Source organism: Anolis sagrei, chromosome 2 (genome assembly GCF_037176765.1).
Source record: "Anolis sagrei isolate rAnoSag1 chromosome 2, rAnoSag1.mat, whole genome shotgun sequence".
Lineage (NCBI taxonomy): Eukaryota > Metazoa > Chordata > Lepidosauria > Squamata > Dactyloidae > Anolis > Anolis sagrei.
This window is the reverse complement of record NC_090022.1, coordinates 82298348-82311282: the sequence shown is the minus strand read 5'-3', so window position 1 is coordinate 82311282 and position 12935 is coordinate 82298348.

Below are 12935 nucleotides of genomic sequence, written 5' to 3'. Positions count from 1 at the left end.
ACACCTAAAAATGTACCTGTTCCAATTTACATACAAATTCATCTTAAGAGCAAATCTCCAGAGCCTTTTTTGTTCATAACTTGGGGACTGCTTGCATACTACTTAGTTACATAACTGCATTAATTGCACAATTAGTTAGTGCCTTTCAGCCCAGCACCTGCAATCCTAATTTATCAGGAAGCAGTTGCTGCATGCAATGACAACCAGTTCTCATGTCAATTGGGACACAGCAGACTCATGTTTCCAACCCCAACCCCTGATACACCACTTAGAAAGCAGAATATTTCTCACAATTCCTCCTCCACTGAAGATCACTCATATCAGAAGACTGATATGTAGAATATCAGTCTTCTGCATCCCCATCAATATAGGATCTACATGGTTAACAGAAGCTGCTGCCCAATAAAGCGGAACTCGAGACCTTGCAAAATCTCTATGTATTCCCCACGCGTAAGGATCCTGAATACTAAGTCATCATGAATGCATTACTCTAGGTTACATATTTGTAATTGTGAATTCCAACCTATATATTGCTTTAAATGAGAAGGTTGTGCTGTGCTCTGGGCAAGAGGGAGGATCTCAAAGCAAAAGTACTACCTTGAAAAGTGCGTGCATTCTTTTATTGTTTTTTATTTGAATGGCACACTCTACAACTGTACTTTATATATCATGCTTAATGACATCTCAGTGGACTGACCCATGTAGCATCATCCTATGACATCACAGAGAATCATCCATTGGTATTAGGTTTAGGCCCAGAAATTTGAGATCTTGACCTGGTGAATTTATGACCCTACTTTCATGGCTGGAGCTGGAATTCATCCATTGGCCCTGACTACCCAGGGGCTCAGATGTTTTTCCCCTGCCCCACAGACCAACCTTGCTGCACATCTGCTCCCAAGTCTCAGTCCAGCATTCTGAACATTATGCATCACACTGGCACTATAATTTGGATCGTGCTTTGTATCTTTGTATCTTTACAGTTTTGCAGCAGTCCACCCTCTCGTGACCAGAAACCGATTATTGTTCATTGGTTGGTTTGATGCTTGCTTTTATATTTTGTTACAATGTTGTTTTATTTTGTCTTATGCAGTTGTTGTGTATTTTAATGTGGTATCTTTTAACTATGCGGGGGGGGGGGGGGGGGGGCGGCACAGTGGGTTAAAGCACTGAGCTGCTGAGCTTGTTGACCGAAAGGTTGCAGGTTCGATTCCGGGGAGCGGCATGAGCTTCCGCTGTCAGCTCTGGCTTCTGCCAACCTAGCAGTTCGAAAACATGCAAATGTGAGTAGATCAATAGGCACCGCTCCGGCAGGAAGGTAACGGCACTCCATGAAGTCATGCCACATGACCATGGAGGTGTCTATGGACAACGCAGGCTCTTCGACTTAGAAATGAAGATGAGCACCACACCCCAGAGTCAGACATGACTGGACTTAATGTCAGGGGACAACCTTTATCTTTAACTATGCTGATCAGGCTTGTCCCCATGTAAGCCTCCCCAAGTCTCTTCAGGTAGGATAGAAAAATAAAGTTGTTGTTGTTGTTGTTGTTATTATTATTATTAATAATAATAATAATTAAAAGCAATACAGATTAAAATTATACAAAATCATCAACATAGAGGACCGATATACAAGTGATTCAGAAAACAAAAAAGTAGTTAAAACTATTAAAACCTATTAAAATATCACATAAAAGCCAAAAATAAGAGCATAGCACACCATTAAAACCCCATTATAGTCATTTCCTAAAAGCACAATGGAATAAGAAAATAGCCTGAAGAAGGAGAGCATCCTGGTTTCTCTAGAAGGGAAGTCCCAAAGTCTGGAAGCAGCCATCAAGAAGGCTCCTCATTCTAATCCTGCTAAGTGAACTTGAGAAGGTGGTGTGTCAGAGAAGAGGGGCTCTCCTGTAGATCCTAGAGCTCTAATGGGTTCATATAGGGAAATAAAGTCCTTCGTAGACGCAAGAAGAGCTTTATAAGTCTTCACCAGCACTTTGAATTGTGCCTAGAAACAAATGGGCAGTCATTGTGGAGCTGTTGCAACAAAGGGGTTGTGTATTCCCTGCAGTCAGTCCCAGTTAACAATCGCTACAGCTCTTTGAACAACTTTCAAAGACAGCTCCACGTGGAGAGTATTCAGATAATCCAAACAGGGTGTTACCAAGGGTCATGTCACCCTGGCTACAAGTACCTGACATACACTCTCTTGTCCATTTGTTGGAGTATTTTCTAAGCCCTGTGGAAAGGAACCCCTCTTCCTTCATCCCAGCTTTATTAATACTAAATAGTAAGGAGCTTTGGATTTCTTTGCCAAAGACCAGAGGGCATCAGCTTGTGCAAACCACTCTGAAGTATACTTGGGGAGCAAGGGATAACTTAACAAATGGATGGTGTTAGCACATCAGTAAGATTTTAGAAAGAAATTCCAGAGAGACTTAAAAACAAACAAGACAGAAAGACAGATGTTAATGGGTTGGATCCAACATACGTTTCCTTTGAATGGAAAAGCTCCGTTTAATTTTGCAAGGTTTCTGATCCAATGGTTCTCTCATATCCCTATTTATTCCTATCACCCCATCCAAAATTCTTCCAGGACCTATACAATGGAGGGGAATATTTCAGGTGGGTCAACTGAATATTGTTTCCCACAGCCACCCATTTTTTTATGCTTGTAGATCATTTGGAGAAGAACTCTTGCCACAGAAGAATAGGTTTCTCCCCTCCTTGTTCCCCTTTTGTCAACAGGTAAGGTCCTTTTTTATTTGAATGCCTATTTCAGGACTATATGACAATGTAGAAATTGAGAGTGTGCACTGTACTTTTATTGCTATTATGTTTTAAATTATTGTATATTATTTAAAAATAATAGCACAGCTGTGGCACAGCTGGCTGGGAGTCAGCTGCATTAAGATCACTACTGACGAAAAGTTCATGAGTTCAAAGTGAACCCGGGTTGGAGTGAGCTTCCAACCAATTTGTGTAGCTTGATGTCGACCTTTGCAGCCTGAAAGACAGTTGCATCTGTCAAGTAGGAAATGTAGGTACCGCTTATGTGGGGAGGGTAATTTATGACACCATAAAAATCTCCAGCAAGCATGCAAAGAATGAGGAAGTACTTCTTCAGTGTCACAAATGGACAGTGAAGCGACAGCTCCCCTGGTGTCCAGAATACCCTAATGAAGGCCAGAATACCCTCATGAAAAAGCTAGAATGTTAAATATCCTCTGTGTGTCTGTCTATATATGTTGTGTTTCTATGGCATTGAATGTTTGCCATGTATATGTACATTGTAATCCGCCCTGCGGTCAGTGGTTCCCTTGATGTATGGCAAGAACACTTTTCCTCTGGGTGGATCTTCATCTTTATTCTTGTGGCTTGTTCTTGGTCTTGCAGCTCTTCCGATGTCTGAGGTGGAGTATCCATTGGCCTGGAGAGCCCAGTTGAGGTGGTTCAATTCATCTTGAAGGAGGTGGGGTTCGCAGATTCTTTTTGCACGGTCTGCCAAGGCTTTAATGGTGCTTCTTTTCTGACGGGTGATGATTGGAATTTTTATGTAGATATCTATCTGTGTGTGTGGGTTTTCTGTAAACGGTGTGACCCAATTGTTGATCTGGTTTGCGGATGACTAGGACATCTAGAAAAGGCAGTCTTCCTTCATTTTCTTTTTCCATGGTGAACTGGATGTTTGGGTGGATGCTGTTAAGATGGTCCAGGAACCTGTTGAGTTCTTCTTCTCCATGGCTCCAAATGGTGAAGGTGTCATCCACATATCTGAACCATATTGTGGGATTTTTTGTTGGTGTTTCAAGGGCTTGTTTTTCAAAGTGTTCCATGTAGAAATTAGCTATGACCGGGCTGAGAGGGCTCCCCATAGCTACTCCATCTTTCTGTTCGTAGAACTCATTCTTCTGCATATTTAGGCCTTTCTAAGTCGTGCATCTTATTTTAGGAATCTTAGTGAGGAAATGTTGGGGTATCAATTAAATGAACAGAAATTAATAAGTAAATAGTCAACTAAAATAATCTCTGTTCAGGAAATGCTTCCTTTAGTGATCAAGAAGCTGGATTTCACCCCATGTATATTGACAAATGAAGAAAATATGAGAAAGCATGAGAAATACAAAGCAACACGATGATCTATATGGAGGGGTTCCATCTAACTTAATCACCTGAATCTTGGGATCTCAGAATAAATGCTGAATTCTTCAGGAGGAAAAAATTGAGAGAGAGAAAGTAATGAAGCAATTAATCACCTATTTATGGGAATTTGAGACGCAATGCAAGCCACCCACCAACTGAGGCTGCCCTCTCCTACACAGCTGCTTCTCCCAATACAGTGTCTCCTTCTTTCCTTTACTGGCTTGCATTCAGGGCCTTTTCTCAGGTGAGAAGACAAAAGTCAATGTCACAAAGGAGAGGCAATTGCTGGTTTCCACATTAGTAGGCAGTGGAGGGAGGGAGTAATACACTCTGGATTTCATTTTGAATGAAGCAATCCAAGGTTCTGAAACCTCTTTTCCAAACAAATTCAGTTCCTTGGGTAACACCTTTAAAGTTTGGACTAAAACTTGCTACAGATTCATTGCTCTGGTAGGCACTTGCCACAATTGAGTGGTGTTTGCAAAAGTGGCTCGTTGTCCACAACACCTTAGTCTGAGAAAGAACCTACAGACTGAGTCACTTGGGGGAGCTCTCCATAAACAGTGCCCTATTGGTCCTCAAAGGCATTGGACAGGTGGGAAGCAATTCAGGAGAGGTAAAGCAAGTCTTTTTGGTGTGGTGAGTCTCTGAACTGAGGCATTTGCTCTGAAAAGCAAAGCCATGAAGGCAATCTGTGGAGTCACCTGCCTGGTGCTTTGCTCTAGGAGGGCCACAGAGCGGATCTCTCATGATATCAATTCAAAAGGAGCTGCTCCAGACAGCTAGACCAATTGCATTCCTGTATCAGCATTTGCAAGATACTGAATCGTTATCTCCAGATACACTTACATTGATTACTGAATTGTGTTTTTCTAAACAGAGTGTTCCCTTGGTATCCACTGTGGCTTAGTTCCAGCCTCCACCCTTCCCTGTCTGTGGATACCAAAATCCATGGTTGCCAAGTCCCATTTTACACAATGTTCTTTTATAACATGACAAAATCGAGGTTTGCTTTTTGAAAAATATTTTCAAGCCAAGAAATTTAAATCTCCGAGTGCAGAATCTGTGGATATAGGATTTATCAGTACTGAGGGCTAACTGTAAACTTATTTCCACTGAACCATATAATTAAAGCAGAAGAAATGGGCTATGTTTTCAAAGATGCACCTAAATTCTCCTCATGCTAAAAGGTTCTTCCCTTTCTGCCTCCCTCCAACAAAAGCAAAGTGTTGTCTTGTGTGAAGTGACTTTCTCCCATCACCAGAACTCCATGCTAATCAAATGTGACAGCCAAGTCAACACCTGCCTCAGATAGATGGCACGTAGCAGAAGTCAGTGGGCTCCCAAATGTCATCATGGATTTTGTTTGAGATGGGTGTGCAGCGGGGGCCGGGGGGCAAGTGTACCGCTTAGTCCTTTCTCTTCCAAATATAACAATCTAGCCACGCACGCCTCCACCAACACAGCTTCAAATGTTCTTCAAGCATGTTCAGATGCCAACAAACGATTTTGCTTCAGTGGCTGAAAAATATATGGTATATTCTTTTTCCCCATTCCTGTTTGCTTTAAAATGTCCAGAAAAAGCAAACACTTATATTAATTTCACACACACACACACACACACACACAAATCTATTGAAATGTTAATGGTTGTATTATGGTGTGGGAACCTGTTTACCAGGAAGACAGAGGAGTATATATTGTTGACATCTCAGTTCACTGCTTATTATTTACTGTTCTCTCTCACACACACACATCCACCACTGCCTGCCTGCCTGCCTGCCTTTTCTGTTTCCTGAGTTGAACTTCAGGTTAACATTGGGGATGCTCATAATATCTGCATGTAACCCTAACAAACCCTGTCGGGTATTCCAGGCATCACTTGCCTGAATTTCCCAATGACTGGTCACCTCAGCTTGCATTTTTAATAGCACATTTTGTATATACGTGTCGTCAGATGTACATGCCGAAATACCTCCACTCTTTTTACCAACCAATTCAGCACAACTAACTTGTAAGTAAAATCAACCTTCAAACCTATAAAAGAGTAAATCAGCTCCAATTTCCAGTAAAATATTTTTACTTATATATGCAAGCAGAGACATTCAGAAATAATATATTGTTTTTTATATGAACGAATAAGGAGTTCGCAAACCGAATATATCAGAAACCCAAAGAAGGGAGATACTTCACCATGGTATAATCTCTTAACTGTTGAGATATTGTGTAAAGTGTGAATTAAGTGAGAAAGTGAGAATGAAATGGTAAAGATCACAGGACTGGGGTTACCATGCATACAGTAATGTAGAACAGCTCCTACACATATGCACACAGAAGCAGTTCCCAGGCTACAATAGGTTCTTGTGAACAGAGCACAGAAAATCTAATCCAATAGCATCCAAGTGTAAATTAATGTGTTGCTGTTACAGTGGACCCTTGGTACTTGCTTAAGTTTGGTTCAAGGACCTGCCGTGTATGGATGTTCAAGTTCTATTATATACAATGGAATAGTAAGAATGTGGCCCATATAAAATGGCAACACCAAGGTTACTTTGTGGGGGATTGTTAATATTTTCAAAATGTGGATTGTTGAATTCTTGGATATGAGAGGGAGCTGTAATAATAATAAATTTTATTGATTAGCCCTTCGGCCATATCACAATACCAAACCAATCAACAAGGCTTGGTAAGACTTGTTTACACTCTATATAGTAAGTGAAAATAAAACACTTATAACAGTACAGTAAATAAATATGATAAACTGAATATATACATAATATTTGCTTATCACCCCTACAGTTTACCTCAATCAGCCCCACATATGTGGTTCTCAGATGTATTGTTTTGCTTAAATACAGAGCCTGTTATATATGTTATTTTTGGATCTTGGTCACACGTAAAATATGTTGTTCTGATATGAGATATGAAACTACTTTCGACCTCATCACATAGGTAGCAACTCTCTCCTCCCAATCCGCCGGGAAATTGCCCACATCACAGCATCAAATCCCGTTTGAACAGAGCTGTGGGTTTGGGGCCCAACAGGCCAAGACACAGATGGGTTGAAGACAACAGAAAAAAGTGGATGCCAGCCAAGTTTGCACTCTAAAAACTGACACCCCCTAATGCCAATATAGAGAAATATTTATAGGACTTTGACAGTAGTTTGAAACAAAGGACTAAGTTCTGATTGGCTCAGCCTGAAGACAACTAGGATTCACAGACCAATTGGCTCTGATGTGCTGTCCATTTTCTTTGATGATTTGCTTGTCAATCATGTGAGTTGGGGGGGGGGGGTAAATAAATTGTCATTGCTCCATTTGAAGACTTGTAGCTGTTTCTTGGTCTGCCCTTGGTGGGTGTAGGGGGAAAAGAAGGTGAATACGGTCTGAGTCAGTGGGTGCTAACAGCTCTGTTACTGCTTGCCTGGAGTAAGACAGTGAATCCTGCCTACCTAAACAGTGGGGAGCAAGGTTATTGGCATGGTCTGAATGGACTGCCAGGAAAGGGGTTTGGTTGGGTGTTTGAGATCTTAATGGGTTCCCAGGGCTAAAGTCTGGTTATATGTTGGGAAACCCCTGTGGTTCTTCCTTGGGTTCATTGTGAAACAAAAGGGACTATTGTGAGGTGATTGTGTCCCTTTCCTGGATGAGATTATGGGATTTTACATGTGCCTTGTGCAACTTGGTGAGTTTATGCTGGAAGTCACCTGAAACTAGGTTTCTAGTGAAAAGATCATTTGTGGTTCCATGCCTGGGTGCCCTCAGAGTCACAGGTTTTGGGATTAGTTTCTATAAACGTTCAATATCATGAAGAAAATGCCTTTGGAGTTCTACGTCCTTGATATCAATAAGCTGAAGCATCCAAACATTACATGACAATCTTAAAGTGTCTTTCTTCCATAGAAAAATAAGAAAAACCAATTTCTTCCTCACCACGGCCACTACTATTACTTTTTATTGAGGCTATGGCAAAGGGATCACTAGGCTTGCCCGTCATGCATGCCCACACTATGGCATGTCAACATAAATCAAACAGGTCAAAATGGATGAGGCCTGATTCCCCATCCCACAAGAAAGAAGCTACTTCCAATGCACCCAGAGATGGGTGAAGCCAATTCCCAAACAACTTCAGCCAACTTCGAAACCGATGTGCAGCAGGTTTCCCGATGGGAATCCATGGATTTCTGACAGAACAAAATGTGCAAAATGTGACACACACAATCCCATGGGAAAATGTTTTGAAACGTGCCTGCAAAGACCATGTGATGACATCCTTAATAACATGTTGCTTTCATTTATTTATAAAAATCATTGAAATTTCTGAATGTAGCAAAAATGGATGAAACACACACAGGTCCCATTACTCCCAGAAATCTTAACTCACCCTATAACACTGAAGATATTCATTTAGGTATGTTATTCATCATTCTTCACTTAGATTACCCAAACACTCTTTTACCCCTGTACTCTTTCAATGGCAACACCCATGTAAGGAAGGTTAGTATGATCATCCTATCAGAAACAGGAGACTGAAATATAGTGACTTGCTTGAGGCCTCCAGTTTGCTGGAGACAGGCCCATCTGTTACTTCAGTCAGCTTTTTATCCCCCCCCCCCCACCTCGCTTTCTCCCAAAGCGCTCCTTCTTGCTAGATGGTTCAGTCTTTTATTAGATGCCACCTTCCTTCATCGGGTTACTTGAAATTCTCCTCCACTTTCCTGCTGTTTCTGGCCGACTGCAGAGCTCAGCATGGGTTAGGGTTGTGCTGAGACCAGGCAGGCCAGACTAGCACTCTTTCAACAAAAGGAGGTAAATACTAGTTTGCTCTCACCAGTAATCCCTGCTTTGTTCCCTTCTCCTGCAGAACCTCAAAGGGGTTTTTCTTCTTGCTCTCAGCAGGAGAAATTGTCATGGTGGGGAATGAAACCAGCTTTGTAGATATCATCTAGAAATGGAATTCTGCTTCCTTTTTCCCCTCTCTTGTGCACATCTAGATGGTTTCTAGTGTTTGTTCATTTCTGGATCCTGTTTTGCTTTCCCCCCCCCCCCCCCTCTTTTCTTTGAAAGATTTTTACATGACAAGTGCCTTATCATAATATAAACATTTGTGATGGAAGGTTCATTTTCAGCAGTGCTTTAAGAATCGGTATGGGTCTTTTATATCTATGTTGGTATTTTCACTTATTTCAAATTTAATCTTCTTGGGTTTGAGTAGGGGATGGTTTGGTCACTAAAAAATATAGTCCTATTATGCCACTTCTTCACAGTGTAATCTGTCGCTATTGTGGGAGGAGATCAAATGAAGACCTTACCCACCAGTCAGATTTTTAGGTCAGTCCTGTAGAAAGTGAAAATTCTGCACATTAGGACTCCTTGATCTCTGTGTTTCTCTTTTCTTGGTAACTTTGCCTGATCTTTTTTCTTTGGATGCCCAAACTATATTTCTAAAAGCTCAGAAGAAATGCAATGCGAGACCTTTGAGGATTGAAGGAGCATTTCATAGGGGAAAGGAGAATTCTTAGGGGAGAGGCAACACCCCATTTTGCCTGCCCTGTAGCTACACCCAGGCCTGGCTGGTTTTACTGCTATAGCTCTGTTACTTGTTTCGATGTTGAGCAAGCTGAAGCATCCTGCAGTAAACCTGATAGTGAGAAAATATCTTTAATCTTTGGTTGACAACGCTATAAATATTTCAAAGGTTATAAGGGAGACATTAGAATTTCAACTCTTGTTGATGCCTGAAGGAAGATTGTCCTGAAGTCACCCAAAGTTCACTTCAGCCAGGATCTCAGCCATTCTGCTGCTACGAATCACGGCATGCCAGCATGCCCTAATTAGCTACCAGTGACAGGCACTTGCTCTAAGTGGCGTATAATAACAAAGTACAGAACCATGTTGATGTGTTAAAAGATATTATTTTAGAGAAGCACGTACTCAAAGGATTTCCTCCCTTTTAGTCAAATTACTGGGTTGGCTGAGGTCAGAAATGTGCGGTGAAGGGAAGCCAACCTCAACATCCATGCAGTGTGGGGTGTGGTTGAGTTCCAAATATTTATTTATTTATTTGCAGTATTTATATTCCTTTCTTCTCACCCCACAGCGGACTCAGGGTGGATTGCAATGTACATATACATGACAAAAATTCAATACACACACAACACATATAGACAGTCACACATAGGTTATTTAACTTTCCAGCTTTCATGAGGATATTCTAGCCACCAGGGGAGCTGTCACTTCACTGTCCATTTGAGACACTGATGGAGTACTTCTTCATTCTTTGCTGGCTTGCTTGTTGGAGATTTTATGGCGTCGTAAATTAGTTAAATTAGCCCCCCGCATAAGCGGTACCTAAATTTCCTACTTGCATGCTTAGAGGCAAACAGCTGCCTTCTATTTTCCTTGTGCTTTTCATCAGTAATCCAATGTAGAGAAAATGTTATGTTTATAGGTTTCGATATTTATTAAAATAATAGGTTATGGATATCCTGGTGCAGCCAAGAATGGAATACCATAGGCCATATTGGTTTGAATTGGAATCCTAAAATTGACTGTAGATTCAAGCAATTGCTTTGTTGATTTATCTGGAATGATCCTTGAGCTCAACATTAGTTATGTTGATAATGCCTACCAGCAATAGATGCCAACACAAATACTTTTCTCTCTTTAAATAATATTTAAAGGCCATACTTTTAGTTTCCCACCCCTACCCCCACCTCCCGGTTACAATAGATGCAAAATCATGAGGAATTTCATGAGCACAGACTGACATGCCTTATCTGCCTTTTTTATCCCTAAAATAAAAATCCAGATCAGGATTTTTATTTTAAGGTTTCCAGTTCAGATTTGGAGCCAGTACATTGTAGTAGTTTAAGTGTTGGACTAAGACTCCAGAAAGCCTGAGAGGAAGGGAATGACAAACCTCTTTTGAACAGTTCTTGTCAAGAAAACATGTGATAGGGTCATCTTAGGGTTGCCAAAGATCAGAAATGAATTGAGGGCACACAGCAACAACTCCGAATTATTATCCCAGGTCTCAAGACTTCCTAGCCAAAACCTAAGATCAAGGAACGGGACCCTGGTGATGCCATGAAGTATTATTGCATTAAGTACCAATCATAGCTGCTCACAGATTCAAATACACACACATGCACACTCAAAATGTATATTCCAGTTTGGAAATTGACAGTAATCTTAAAGTGAGTTATATAGGTTATTCTTTCTCAATCAGATGGGATAAGGAACATTAAAATTGCTTATTTGTTTGTAGCTAGAACTTGGTTGCAGAGTAGAGTATGGCTAGTCCTGGTCCCATTGTATCCGGGAGGGAAGGATGAGGCTAACTAAGGACTTTATCAGATGCAGGGAGAGGAGCATCTTCTTCCTGCTTCTCTCCACTGCCGGAACAAAGTCTCACAGAGCCCATCACATGATGTAGGGCTACTTCTGGTGGAACTCCATGAGGCTCCATTGTGGCAGTGGTGAGAAGTGGGGAGAAGATGCTTCTCTCCCTGCATCTGATAAGGTCCTTTGTTAGCTTCCTCCTTCCCTCCTGGTTACTATGGGGCCAGGACTAACCATACTCTACTCTGAAGTCACCTTATAGAATCATAGAATCAAAGAGTTGGAAGAGACTTCATGGGCCATCCAGTCCAACCCCCTGCCAAGAAGCAGGAATATTGCATTCAAATCACCTCTGACAGATGGCCATCCAGCCTCTGGCTACAAATGTTGCTACAGCAGAGAGAAATGGAGTCCAGAGGAGTAAGGTGATTACCTGACTCTCCATTGAAGATGGAAAGAGAAAGTGAAGAGGAAGTGGGGACAAACATGGAAATGATGTGGGAAGAAAGAACATAGACCCTGATGGGAGGGAACAGAGTCTGACGGTTCCCTCCGCTTTACCCCTGCTTGTGACGGTTCCCCCTGCTTTACCCCTACAGCCAACAGAGAGCTCTGGCATGGGCTGGTCCATGAGATCATGAACAGTCGGAAATGACTGAAATAAGCAACAACAAAATGCAAAGACATCATCCACATCTCACCACTCTAATAGTCTCCTACAGCAGTGAGTCAATAAAGCTCTGCCAATTGCAACAAGTTGCTGCTCTGCTAGTTAACCTGGATACTTTTCCCTTGCATGGAGCTGAACCTATCAAAACTAAATAATTTGCATACTCATCTCCAATCTCAATATGACCCCTGAAAACTGGAGATTTGGGACCAGATTCTAAGATCTGGCAGTTCTGGAGTGGAAACTCTACCCCATGTGAAAAACTGGACTTAAGAAAGAGTTATTTGGATTTTAAGGCATGTTCAGGTGCCCCTATTTCATTCAGTCCTGATTTTATAGCTGTAGAATGAGAGTAAATCTTCCTCTTTCCCATCCTTCACTTTCTCTGTTTAACATTTACAACAGTTGAGCGCCACAACAGTTAGTACCTATAGACAAAGCTGCTGTTGGCACAGTGCCATCTGAGAAGCATTTTTCACTAACAATGATTAATTGGACACTTGGATGTTTCCTAGTACACAGGCCAGGAGAATTAGTGAATAAAAGAGAAAATAGAAGTCGGCTAGTCAGGGGTCACTGTAGTTTAATGCACTTCACTTTACATTTGTATGGCATTAAGTGTTCTTTTGATCTCTCACCCTGATCATTAATTAACGGCAAACAGCCTTTCACAAAAGAACACTCAGGTGCCTCCTTGCCAATGGGCAGGACACTCAATCAATTATTTACATCAAATAAATTAACTAATTAAGCCTTTCTGAATGAGAAATTAG